Here is a 13,896-nt window from a genome sequence, read left to right as displayed (position 1 = left end):
AAACACCTCTGGTTATCGCAATCTTTATCAATGGGAGCTTAAGGTTAGCACTGGGGCAGACTGTGTTTTAAAGAATTAAGGTGTCTCGAGTATGTTTCAGTTTTCCCATGAAGAAGAAACATGTCAGCTGTTCTTTCCTGGACTGTGGCTATCACAGTGCCCCACCACGGTCGGTCACATGTTTACTTCCCCTCCATTTAACCGGGCTGGGCTTGGGCCAGAGTACTTCGGTTGTCAAATGTCATATGAGGCTGAGGAGCTGTCTTCTGCTTCATCATTAGCTTATGGAAACACTGTTTTCCAAAGCATACTCTCCTTTATCATTTGTGTTTATATAAAATAATGGAATGGTTATTTTAACTGTGCAGTTTCCTATGTTTGGTTATTTAATTGCAGAAAGATAATGGTTTTATTTTGCTAAAATCTGTGCTAGGAATTGTGCAAAATCTTTGTGAAATGCCCAGTTTACTAGCTTAAGTTATAGATCTTTGTATAGAAAAGAAAAAGCCTATTGCTACAAGGAGCATTGTCTTTATCGATGCCAAAAGCTTTAAACTTATTGGCCGTGTAGTAGGTAAAAATGCATCAGAATGTGACGAAAATTGAGAAAAGCATTGAAGTTTTAAAATCTGCTCTGCAGTTTTCTTCAACTCCCTTGCAAGATACTTAATTTGAATAAAAGACAGAATAAAGTGTTCCCACTGAGGAAAGTGGCAGGAGGACTGTTTAGAATGTGTTCTGAATCTGAGCAGTCCTGCCACACTCGTCTGTGATGTGGTGGTGTCCATGGTGTCACTTTTACAGAACTTTAAGAATGCCTCTGTGAATAAAATACATTTTATTCTTAGTATTTCTGTTTTGAGTTTTGAGGTGTGTAAAACATGTTAATGGTTTCTTTCCCTTACAGAATTTGCTTGTTCTTTTTTTTTTTTTTAATGCCTACAAGACTCTGAAGCACATTAATCGCTTAAAAAGGAAAGAAAAAAAAAAGGGGCCAGGCGTGATGGCTCACGCCTGTAATCCCAGGGCTTTGGGAGGCCGAGGCGGGCGGATTGCTTGAGCCTCGGAACTCGAGACCCAGGGAACCAGCCTGGGCAACCTGGTGAAATCCCATCTCTACGGAAAACACACAAATTAGCTGGGCATGATGGCTGCACACCTGTAGTCCCGGCTACTCCAGAGGCTGAAGAGAATCGCTTGAGCCTGGGAGGCGGACCTTGCAGTGAGTGGAGATCACGCCCCTGCTGTCAAGCCTTGACAGAGTTGGGACCCTGTCTGAAAAACAGCAACGTTCATAACATATGGGTGAACTGCCCGGCTGCTCTGTCTAGAGTAGAATAAATCTAATTATGTTTTTGCCTTTTATTAGCATTGAAATTTTCTTAATTATCCCTTTGTTTTCATTACATTGTAGCAATATATTGCCGCTTAGAGTCTGGAACAAGTAGGCTTCTCTGGATCAGGTTCTTACTGGATGGCTAAAACTTAGAATGATTTTTCCCTTCCTTGGATGTGACTTATAGAACTTTGCCTTTTGAGGTGATGTGCTGCATTTGATAGCGGACACAGGAATGCCCGAAGAATTCACTTACAGGGCTAAAATATACGTGCTTTGTAGTGTTTCCCTCCTAGAATGAAAACGGTACCTCTCATTTGTGGGTCGATGATGCTATTTGCTGAAAACTTTTAAAATTTTATTTATTTTATTTTATTTTTTTCAGACGGAGTCTTGCTCTGTCGCCGAGGCTGGAGTGCAGTGGTGTGATCTTAGCTCTCTGCAAACTCCGCCTCCTGGCTTCACGCCATTCTCCTGCCTCAGCCTCCCGAGTACGTGGGACTACAGGTGCCCGCCAGCACGCCTGGCTAATTTTTTGTATTTTTGGTAGAGACGGGGGTTTCATCGTGTTAGCCAGGATGGTCTCGATCGCCTGACCTTGTGATCTGCCTGCCTCCTCCTTCCAAAGTTCTGGGATTACAAGCATAAACCGCCGCCCCCGGCCAAATACATGTTTGTTTACTGCCTCAGTCCTCCGTTGGGTAGCCCTGTTCTTCGTCGGATATTCAGGGAGCGGGGGCATCTTGAGTCTTGAAAGGTGTGCTCTGCGAGATGGGAATCTTCCGGATGCTTATTTAGGGAATCCTGCCGGCTGTCATTTACTGGAGAGCGCAGTTTCCTGGCTGCCCTGGTCTTTGAGGGGAGGGAGACTGAGGGGTCATTTTCCCACCTGGACCAATGTGTTTATTAAACCTGGTTTGTGTATCATTTGGATCTTTTTATGAAGGAAAAGCTACATCTGTGACTTTCAGATGAGTGGAAGTCATGTTAAAATATATATATATATATATATATTGGCTACTATGGAGAAGTTTTGTCCTTGTGACCTGTGAATACAGTCACAGGAGAGCAGAATGTTCACGGTGTGGGTGCTTACAGTGTACATGCAGAGTCACATTCTTCACTAGTATTACGTTAAAAAGTGACAAATAAGAGAGAAATATTTTGCTCATTACAACGTCGGTAAGAAGCTGGCAGCACTCTTGTTTTTGGAGGGGTGTGAAGGGAATATTGAGAAAGTGTCATCAACATTAGACTCGCCCACTCTGCAAATCCTGTGCCAGCTGGAGTGAGGACCCCGTGATGGAAAGATGCACCCCTCTTCCCGGAAGGAGTTGAATCTTTGTAGCGCTCAGGACGCATGGTTCATCTCTATATAAAGGCAGAGTGTGAAACGCCGTGGAGGCTGAGAGAAGCGATGTGGTTAGCAAGTATGAGTGAGACGTTTGGGGCTTGTTAGCACCTGGCGTGTGTGCAGCAAGCTTTGCTATCTGCACATGTGTGATCCTTAGAACACTGGCGTCTGGAGCCATGGGGGCTGTCGAGGGCCCCAGCTCCTGGCGGGCTGAGGAGTTCCCTGTTACCACCAGGATAACCGTGATTTTTGAAGGCTGTCACTCAATCCCAAGTCCTGGAAGGGGGCTCCTTTCAGAGAGGAAAACACCCCTAGAGCCTCAGGCAGAATTCAGTGATTTTTCTTATAATGTTGCTTAGATTTCGCAAACATGAAACCAAGAACATATTTCAGAATGCTTATGGTTCTTTTGTAACCATGGAAACAAAGTAAGTTGCAGTCGATGGACAGTTTGCGGAAGCTGAACTGCCTACATCGTGAGCACGGCGCTCTCCCTACCGCCCTGGGCCTTGCTCCGGTTTGCTGGGGAGGCTTTGCAGGGCCTCTTGGCTGGGATACCTCTCTCATGTCCCATGTTGCTACCCCTGGTCACAGCCATACTGCTGGGCACCTGCGCCGTGAGGTCACTGAGTGGACACGGAGCCGCGGGGCAGCAGTTGGTCAGGAGGTGGCATCCACATGGTCCGAAACAGGTTTCTGTTCATTAAGAATGATCATTGCAATAAAAACAGAGTGAAAGAAAACTCTACTGACCTGAGAATGCGTCCGCTGAGTTGCATAGGGAAGTGCAGTGAGGAAGGTGAGGGCTGAAAGGAAATGAGGGAGGGAGAGGAAAGGAGAGAAGGGAAGCGAAAGGGGGAGGGCGGATGGGAGTGAAGAGGGAGATGGAGGAGGAAGAAGAGAGAGGGCGGTGGGCAGGAGCCTGGGAAATGTGTCCCAGAGCCGGTTCCTGACCGTCGTGGGTGCGTCAGAGCTGATCTTCCAGGAGAGGTGGCCTGGGAGGGCTGACCCTTAGGAAGTGAGGGCCAGGGGGAGCTGATTTTTTGGCCCTCAGCGGGGCTGTTGTTGACCTGAGATACAGTCGATAGTTTTCCTGAAGAGATCGTCTGCACAGCCACCGTTTGCTGCCAGGTTGGAGACAGAAGTGCTCCTCCCCATGGATTCTTTCTAGTTTGTGGATTTTTCCCAGTTTACCTGAGCAGCCTGTCAGTGGAAATGTCGGGGATTACTAACATGTCTCCATTCTACAGAGCAGTCGACCAGCTTCCAATCCTGTAGTTGTTGGGGGCACCATTCCGGTCCTGTCAGTGCCGGCCCAGCGTGGAAGCCGCAGCCCGAGGCGCTGGGAAACCTGCGGGGCTCTCACTGCCAGGGTTCTGATGGGAATCGAGCGCTGGAAGAAAGATGTCCTTAGGGCAGAGCCTGGCGAGGAGGGGGTGCTGCTGTTGCAGCAGTACATGGAATTTCAAATGACAAATGAAGCAAGCTTTTAATTATGACCAGAGCCCTATGCTCTGCGTTTCTTCAAATGGAAATGTTGTGCTGAAATGAAATTGCTGTTAATCGGTTGCCTCATGCAAGACGCAAGACGGAGGGCTGGGAGCAAAGTAGAACGTGGACTTATCTACAAAGCTTCCTCCTCCCAGACTATCATCAGTTGGATGGTGCTACACAGGAATATGTGAGAATTCGTGTGAGAAAGGTGATGGGTGCAGACCTGTGTGACCGGCAGGTGTGGGGGAGGTTTGAGAGAAGCTTTTGGCTGAAGTGATGTCAGATGCAGGAGCTGAAGTGTGATGTCTGTCTGGGTGGAAGAGCACACACGCCTCTGGGCTGCGGGAAACAGATAAAGGAGGAGGTGGACAGACGTGAGTCGTGTCTTAGGAATGGTAGCAATTCAGGCAGACCCAGGATCAGGCTCCCACGGGGGAGGAGTGGATATCAGGACCCAGGGAGCGTGGGGCGGGGGTCATGCCCAGGCCTCTGCGGGTCTTGCTCTTGTGTCAGCAGGGCCCTGTGCTTGCCCTCCTTAAAACTTTCCTGATCCATAAAACGGGCACGACAAAATCCACCTTGTGACACTGAAGCTTAAATGAGATGATGTACATGGTGTCTTCCTTCCCTTCCTGACACATCCTAGACTCACAGCTATGGTAGCAGCGACAGACTGGATGGAATGCTGGAGCCCCTTTGCGCCTGGTGAAGCCACATGGATTTGTGCAGTGCTGGCGACTGTCTCTGAAAGCCTTTGGTCATGGCAGTGGCAGCCTGGAGTGGCTCCTGGCATACTTGAGTCTGTGGAGTGCAAGGTTGACTGGAGCTCCGGGGCCATTGATACTATCCAGGGGTGAGCTGATGAGGCCCTAAAACATGGGGGGAAGGCCGAGAGGACTTGGCTGCCAGAAGCATTGTAGATTTCTGGCTTCGAGAACTTGCTGACTTATGGACATAGGAAGGTAAACCCAGATGGCTCCAAAATTGTAAGTCCAGAAGAAAGGTGGGAGGGTACAATTGCTGACTAGGTCATGGTTGCCCTGTCCCTTTGTTTCTGGCCATCGTTTCTCCTCCCTCCCCCTGCCTTTGTGGGCTGGAGGGCCTGAGCCTGCACAGCGGTCTATTTCATGATGACAATGGCCGATTATTACCCTGCAGTAAGAAGTCTCTCCATTTTATTTGGCAGCAGTAGTTAAATAAATTTAAGGAGTGATGGTGTAGTAGTATTTGTTTTGTTTGTGCTTTTTTTTTTTTTTTTTTTTTTTAGTGTCATTTAACTGAATGTTATTTCCAATTTCACTGATCACTTTGAGAGGCCAAAACATGCTTTGATTTGTTATTTTGTGTTTGAGCTAGTTTATTGCCTCACAGGAATGCCAAGTATTCTGTTGTCACACATCATTAAGTATCTCAAATTGTGTTACTATAATACTTAGCTGAATTACCTCCCTTATTTTGGCTTTTAAAAATCTAAAATCTGTGTGAAACACAGGATGGTGCATCTCCATTGAGGGTTGTTGAGAAGTGTGACTTTTGCTGGCATGCTTGAGAATCAGTGACATTATTTTATAGAAACACTTTGTAACTGACAGCAAAGCTAGAAGCTCCTGTAAAGGGCAGAGTAGGCAACGTGTGATGCTTTGAGGGCCATAGAAGTCTCTGCATATATTTCTTTTGTGAAAACGTCAAAGTGTAAAAATCACTTCTGGTTCCCTGGCCAAGGCTCGGTCGGGGATCGTGGTTTGCAGACCCTTGACAGCAGCTTAGCTGAAAGCTGGTCTCCCATGCGGTGAGCAGGAGCCTACCTCATTGCTTCAGCCAGAAAGATGCTGCCCTCATGCTGAAATTTACTTCAAACAAACTTGAAAGCTCTGGCACCGCTGCTCATTTCCATACTGTTGCAGGCTATCTAAAATACGGAGGATGCCGTGGCGTTTTGATTTTGTTACTCCTCTTGAAGGGCTCTGAGATGGCTCATCGCGAGTTAGACATTTGCAGAAATGATCAAGCAGAGCTGCAGTCATCTTGCAGATCAAGTGAAGTTTTTTCTGAAAGCTTGTTACAGGCTTAAATTTCTGATCCCGTTCCATCCACTGATCTTGTATGATTGGTTTTGTTTTGCACCCATTTGGGTCTGTGAAGCGTCTCCCCACCGTGGTAGAACTTTAGCTCTGATTTCATGCATGATTCGATATCCTTACTCCTCTTCTGTGAGGAGAAAGCGCTGTAGCTCCTGCGTGGTTTCCGGCCCCTCCCTGCACGCGGATGGATTGGGAGGTATTTGTGGTGTGTGAACTTGCTACCCCCAAAGGCTCCTTGTTGACTCCCCTGGACCAGACTCTTCCCTACTCCCATGGACTGCACTCCTCCCTCCTGGTTCATTCCCCGGACCACATTCCTCCCTCCTCCTCCCTGGCTCACTCCCCTGGACCACACACGTCCCTCCTGGTTCACTCCTTGGACCACACTCCTCCCTCCTGGTTCACTCCCTGGATCACACTCCTCCCTCCTGGTTCACTCCCTGGGTCGAACTCCTGCCTCCTGTTTCACTCGCTGGGCCGAACTCCACCCTCCTCCCTCCTGGTTCACTCTCCTGTGTCCCCACGCCTCTCTCCTGGTTCACTGCCCTGGGCCCCCACGCCTCCCTGTTGGTTCACTGTCCTGGGCCCCCATGCCTCCCTTCTTCTTCACTCCCCTGAGCCCCCACTCCTCCCTACTCCCCTGGGCCACTTTCCTCCCTCCTGGTTCACTCCCCTGGGTCCCCACTCCTCCCTCTTGGGGTCGTGTTAGTTTCTGCTGTGCTTGTGCCAGCACGATAAGGCTGAGTGGCAGCTCCAGGGCTATGGCTGCGCGCGCAGCTGTGGTGTTAGTGCAGAGAACTGTGGGGATGCAGCTGCCCTTGCTGTGATGCTTCGAGTGTCACAGTCGGTATGGGAAACTGGGTGGGATGTGGATGTCCCAGGAAGGGACAGGAGCCTCCCCTCAGCCTCTGTCAAACAGTTCTCAGCCAGGCATGGTGGCTCATGCCTGTAATCCCAGCCCTTTGGGAGGCCGGGGTGGGTGGATCACCTGAGGTCAGGAGTTGGAGACCAGCTTGACCAATGTGGTAATTTTTGACACGTTAAGGATTAAGGAAAATGACTCTCACTTGTTTGCCTTGCTTTTTAATTGATGATTGGTGTAGCCCAGTAGTCTGAACTTGTTAAGCAACCATTCTTACTGAAAGACTAATGTTTAAAAGTCTCTTCCTCTGGACACGTCTTTGGCTGCTGTAATCAAATGCAATGTAATCAAATGCAATGTAATCAGCACTGGTTAATGGCTTTCCTTGTTTGGCTAACAAATGCTCCTCAGAAACTTTGGTTTCTTGTTATTTTCATTTATAATTATGTTTTAAGCCTTCTAATTTTTCTAGCTTTCCTGCGAGTTGGGAATAACTGTGATGGGTGCTTAGTTTGGGATGTTGACGTATACTCTATGCCCAGCTACTATGCCATTGTGTGAACACTGATTTCTCACTTTCTCATGAAGACTGATTTCACCTAGTTTGGTAAATTCTATTAATTTTAAGGAAGGGGGTGGAATGCATCTACTGTTAGGAGGCTTTTTTAAGGATCGGGGAAATGTTGCCATGATTATTACCGTTACAGAAGGAACATAAAAATACGTGCTGCCTTCAGTCATGATGAATATGTAAGTCCGCGTCTGGGACTGCAGAAAACGGCAGCCCCAAATCTTAAAATCGTGTGGATGTACCAAGCCCATCTGCAGGGCACTGTGGAGCAGCCTGCATTAGCCGAAGTTGGCCCACAAGCCCTGAGGGATGGTGTCTGAGTTATGATAAGGCTCTGACTTGGGATTTAACAGATCTCCTAATACTGTGATATTCTAAACAAAGACACGATAATGCCCAGGGAGCCCAGTGGGCACCTGTAGGCAGTGTAGGTGAGAAAAGGTTCCAAAGAAGATTCCTGCAGCTCAGCTAGGAGGATTCTGTAAGGCAGTAGACACATCAATGTTCACATGGGAGTGTTGAGCTATATTCATTCCTTTTAAGCAGCCAGGCTTGTGTGTGTTTTTAGGGGCACTCACATAGCGCCCCTTCCACCCTCACTGCCGGTTGTGCCTGTTTGATGTTGCGGATTTCTGTGTTAAGTGTGTCCACTCTCCAAATGTATCTCTGTCTCTAGAATATTTTAGAGTAGATCATTTATTGTTTAAACGCTTGCTTTTAGTGAGGAAGAAATCTTTAAAACGGGCCATACAGACCCTGCTATAAATGTTGAACAATGGAATGTGTAATGTTTAACACGTCGTGTTTAAAGTAGAAGACAATTTAATTTAGAAATCCTGTTGGAATGCCAACTTAAATTATCACCATCCGTATGCATATGGAAAAGAATGAGAGAGAATGTACAGAATTGGAATTTTGTCTATTTTGTCGAGATTCTGTAATGTATCAGGTACAAGCCTCACTTCATGATTTAAATGCATGAAGCTGAAATTACAAAACTTGACAAAAACATGCCTTTGAATAGTGAGCCTTTATCCTCCTTGAAATAGTGATTTATTCACTAAAATGTCCACCTGCAACTTTGTCAAACACATTTGTTGCATTAGTTCTCAAGTGAGCTCAGTTTTCCAGACAGGGAGATTATTATTGCTTAGTGTTTGTCCTGATGATGTTGGTGAACAGGGAAAATCCTATGATGTGGATCCTCTGTATGTGTTACACAGCAGACGCGGCCTGCCCAACCCTCTGCCTGTAACTGGGAACCTTGACTGTCAGGATCATTGTAGAGAACCTTGAGGAAAGCAAAACAAAAAGCCTCTGGAGTAGCAAAAGATGTAGCTGATTTCATGCAGTAAAACTTACACATTTTTCTTTAAAATGCATCCTTCGGAACCTCAGTTTGCTGATTATTTTAGAATTACTGTAGTCTGCTGACAGCAGTCGTGGGAACAGGTGCATGGCCCGGCTGGTGCAGGAGGGTCTCAGAGCGGAGCCACACTGCTGACACCGAAGGAGGGGCTGGAGCCATCACGCTCGTGACTCGTGCAGATGGCCTTGGCTGACCTCCAGAAGAGAAAACGTCAGTATCCAAGGAGGAAAAAGTCTATTAATTTCATGAGTGTTTGCCTTCGCAGTGGCTACAACCCTGAGTTTGTGGCACCTGCTGTCTCTGGAATGAGGAGTCTTCCCTTCCTGGCAGACAAGCTCTAGATGGGCACAGGAGCTGTGGTTGCTGGATTGAAGAGGTTTCCTTCTTGGGGAGGTGGCCTTCGAGCCTGACATGAAGGAAGCTGTGACTGGTGGGAAAAGGGCCTTGGAGACAGTGTATTTACCAGGAGGGTCAGTGACTGAGAACCATCCTGTTCCGAGTGTTGCCATTCTGGTTCTAGAGTAAACTTGGGGAGAAACAACAGCCAAAAGCCTCGAGGAATATTCTGTGATGTTGATCACGTTTGGTAGATTTGTTGCTGAGACTCTGAAATGAGAAGCCCGGGAGGTGCAGGTCTATCAGGCCGTGGGACGTGGGAGAGCTGCTGCTTCAGGGGTTGGAGTCCCCGTGCCAGAGGCTCAGTCCTGCAGAGACTTTTGCACAGTGGGCAACTGCTGCCTCTGGTTGATTGTGAGTCCCCCAGATGAATACCCATGAAAGGTACCATGTCAGTAAAGAGTCAAACTCTGTGAAGCATTTGGAGATTTATTCTGAGCCAAATGAGTTACCATGGCCCTTGATATTACCCTCAGGAGATCCTACGAACGTATTCCCGAGGTGGTCAGAGCCCAGCCTGGTTTTATAGCTTTTAGGGAGACATGAGACAATCGATCAAATAAATGTAAGATGTACATGGGTTTGGTCTGGAAAGGTGGGACAACTGGAAGCAGGGGTGTCCAGGTCATAGGTAGATTTGAAAATTTCCTGATTGACAGTTGGTTAAGAGAGTTGTCAGATAAGGGGTTGTGGAGACCAAGGCTGTGTCATGTGGAGGAAATCCTCCAGGTAGCTTCGGAGAGAATAGATTGTAAATGTTTCCCATCAGACTAAACGTCTAAGTTCTGTCTAATTCCAGAAGGGAGGTAGGGTGATGAGGCAAGTCCGACCCCCCAGCGATCATGGCCTGGACTAGTTTTTCAGATTAGCTTTGGAATGCCCTTGTCAAAAGCCGGGGCTGTTCAGATGGCCAAAGTGGCTTCGAATTCTAATGTTTTTACAACCAGAAGGTGATTGTGTTTTTTTCTGTGGATGACAGCCAGTGTGGTAATTAATATTTTGTTAGCAGACTAAGTTGGAAGTCAATGTGTTTTCATGTATGTTAATTATTAAGTCATCAACAAACAGAGAAGGGCTTACTTTGAAACCAGCCTGAGACTCAAGAGGCTCATCAAAGAAAACGATGGACTTGGGAGAACTGATTCACGTGTTTACTGCGCCAAGTTTCAGGCATTATGAGAAGTCTGTGCTGATACATTGTGACTTGAGAACTTAAATCTTGATGGACTCTTAAGAGTGAGGCTTTTTTCTTTTTCTTTTAAACGGTCAGCGTTTCTGTCTCCTGTGTTTTGTCTTCCAGCTGTGGAGCACTTTAGGTTTGTGTTCACGTGGCGTTGTTCCCTGAACCACCAGGTTTGTGGCTCCGCGGTCCTGCCCGCCTTGATCGCGTCTTCCCCGCCCCGTGGGTTTTATCCTGAGGACGGTTCTCCGCTGTGTGGAGTGGAGGATCAGTGGACAATGGCTTTACCGACTCATTTTCTATGTAGCTCCCAGTTTCTCAAAATCATAATTGTCTTGGATTCCCTGTGAACTGGGAGTCAGGCCTTGGGCACAGTGCTGGGTGGCCTTGGGTGCAGTACTGGGGAAGGAGGGAGAGATGAGAATAGGAAGGATGGGTTTGTCAGGGGAAGGACCCCTTTGCCTCATTCCTGTGTCTGTTTTAGGTTAAAGATGAATGGCCGGGTGGTGGATGTCTCCCCTGCTGTGGCTGGACCTCGCTGTGCTGAACCCTGAGCAGGGGCCCCAGCAGCTGCCTCCTGCCAGGCCGGGGCCACAGGGCTGGGCTGCTGCCTCTAGGGTGGGTTGCGAGGGCTCGTGCCAAGTTGCAAGGGTCTGCACCGCTCCTGTGTGACCTGAGGGGCATGGGGGAAGCTGGTCTGTGCTCCTTACCTGGGAGAAGTTGAGCTCACCTGGGCCAGAGCCTCTGGGGAGGTATTAAGGCAGAGGCCTGGAATTCCTGCTTTCCCCAGACAGCAAGAAAGCTCAGTGTTGCACCTGCTCTGAGATGCCCTCAGCAGCCATATATAGTTGACTTGAACATGAGGGAAGGTGCCAATTAACCCGGCTCTGTGGAGAGCTTTGAGGAGTCCAGGCCCTGGGCCCCGGGCTTTTTAATATGTTCCTTCCTGAACAAAAAAGAACAAAAGATCCCTGTGGCTGATGCCGACTGCATGGGGTAGGACATGCCGAGCTTGCGTGGGGCTTGCCCCTGAGTTTTCCTGGTGCTCCTCCCAGCTCCCACGGACACCAGCCTCTCCAGGCCGAGGCTTGTCCTGTTTAGACCCTTGTTGGTGGGGTCTGTGGTCCTGGATCGAGGGCCCAAGCACTTCTTTCATGATTATAAATGATTCACCAGAGACGCACGGCTGCCCCCAAACATCTCACGAGCATGAGATACAGCCAGTGTCGCCGCCGCAAGCTCATAATTCTAGTGGAAAGAGGAAATTTTACTTTTAATGTGCTCGTGTGACTCAGATGCAAATATTTAATTCCCGTTCAACTTTCAAGACCTTGAGAACCTCTGAGATTCCTTGAAAGCTGTTCCTTTGCCCCACGACTAACTCTCCTGTGGAAGGAGGCTGGGGTGGTCCGCGGCGTCTGGGGTCCTGCTGCGTTCTCCAGGATTCCTTAGGTTTCATCATTAGTCCCAGCTCTTCAGCAGGTGGAGCTGATTGACTCTGACATTTCCATTATATTGTTCTTGTGTTGCCTCAGTTAACTTAGAATAATCAGTATTTACCAGAAATAATTGATGGCGAGATGGGAATTATTGGTGATTCCCTGACATAGGCAGCCTGTATAGATAAGCGTGTTACACGGTGTCTGATTTCTGAGATGTTGGTCCAAACCTTCTCAGCAACACACTTTGAAGGGTAGATTCCTGTGCAGGAGAAGCTGCTTTTCCCCGAGACGCGGTGGCGGCCCCTGCACTGGCATGGCAGGGTGGGCGTGTGACTGGGCAGGGCTGGACCTGCTCCTGTCCGCCCCTGTGCTGGGCGCGTACCTCCGCACCACATGTGTGTCGAGGGTGCCTGCCTTTGTTCCCCCAGCTCGAACTCATAGAATTGTATACCTTCCTGACACATTCCTGCATAGAGATGATTAGATCTGGGGGCTGAATCTCAATCTCACATGCATGTAGGTAAATTATTCACGTAAATGACTTGGGTCCTCCACGTTCAGGGTCAGGAGGCGCGGGGTGGGTTTGGAGACAACTGCCTGGCCTCAGGAAGTTTCTCTCAGAGCCTGTTTCTTTCTCTAGCAAAGTAAATGATGCCTTCCTCACGGGGCTTGACACACGCTCAGTACTCAGATGCTGTCTGGTCTTTATTATAGTTAGTATTTGGGGAACAGCATGGCTGGTAAGAAAATGCGTTATCTTTACAATTTATAGAATGTCACACAAGGCAAGCGTGAAACCGGGACTCTACCCTAATCTGAAGGTGCTGGTGCTTAGTCTTCTGAAGCATTTTGTTGTAATTCTGGCGTGTGTCAGCCAAGTCATATGATGGCACCGCATGCGTGATGCCAGCTCAGTTACCTTGGAACGGGGAGCCTGAGGCTGCCAGGGAGCAACCCTCCTACCTCCAGCCTTCGGCGGTTTCTCTCTCTCCTTCCCTCTGTCCCTCCCTATCCCCCACTCCTTTCCACTCCTGCTCCCCTCCCTACCCCCCTCACTTACTCTACAACAGAGGTCCAGACTTTGACAAATCCCAGCTGGGCCTATTTATCACTGGGCTGGGAAACCAGAGGGAAAGGGGCCCAGTTACTACAAAAATAGAGAATTGAAATAGAATGTGAACTACTTTTGCGTATTTTTTATTTTAATCTGAATATGAAAGGCAAGTATCAGCATAAAAAGGGTGCTAACTGCGCCACACAGCTCCAAGTCTGCCTTGTCGGGGCTCCGTGGGTTCCCACGCCCTGGCCTTCTCTATGAGTGTCTGGACACGCCGTGGCTGCGAAAGGAGCATTCAGTTATGGTCCTTTGAATGTTGCAGAGTCATGTTTAATAAAAAATCTTCACGTTTACCCACAGCCAAGTCTTGATTTAATAACAGGTACTGCAGGTCTCTGGGTGGGCCTGAGCCTCTGTTTTAGAAGCAGCCGCACCATCCGAGGGGCAGGTCCGTGTGGGCTGGCAGGCGGCCTGGTCCTTGGAGCACAGGGTGGACCTGACCCAGTCCTGGCAGTGGGGGGCCTTGCAGTTCTAGAATGTAGTGATGCAACCTGTGGCATAAATAAAAAGCCTCATGTGCCCCCATGAGAAGCTGGGGCTTCCCCTCAGTAGTGTGGTGTGCTGTGTTTGTGATCGTGCAGATGTAAAAGGGTGAGGGAGATGTCTAAAAACTAGGCTCCCAAAGACAGCCCTTCATGTCGGGTGCTTTCATGTGTGTATGTACACCTGTTTGACGAGTGTACACCTTCACGCG

At 48.4% G+C, this 13,896-nt stretch overlaps 1 protein-coding gene across 16 annotated transcripts in view; it reads left to right on the top strand.

Annotated features, from left to right (window-relative positions):
- LOC139356929 (disco-interacting protein 2 homolog C-like) overlaps positions 1–13,896 on the top strand; it is a 209,982-nt gene that overhangs the window by 104,027 nt on the left and 92,059 nt on the right. For 2 of the 16 annotated variants that reach the window (XM_071072415.1, XM_071072410.1), the window contains exon 1: positions 8,571–10,699. The exons of 12 other annotated variants lie outside the window; for them this stretch is intronic. The gene's annotated coding sequence lies outside the window, so the exon portion shown is untranslated. 2 more of the 16 variants (XM_071072416.1, XM_071072411.1) reach the window with 2 other exon arrangements.

The sequence above is a fragment of the Macaca nemestrina genome, chromosome 10 (assembly GCF_043159975.1).
Source record: "Macaca nemestrina isolate mMacNem1 chromosome 10, mMacNem.hap1, whole genome shotgun sequence".
Lineage (NCBI taxonomy): Eukaryota > Metazoa > Chordata > Mammalia > Primates > Cercopithecidae > Macaca > Macaca nemestrina.
The sequence above is the reverse complement of the archived record's forward strand: the minus strand, read 5'-3'. Positions and strand labels throughout refer to the sequence as shown.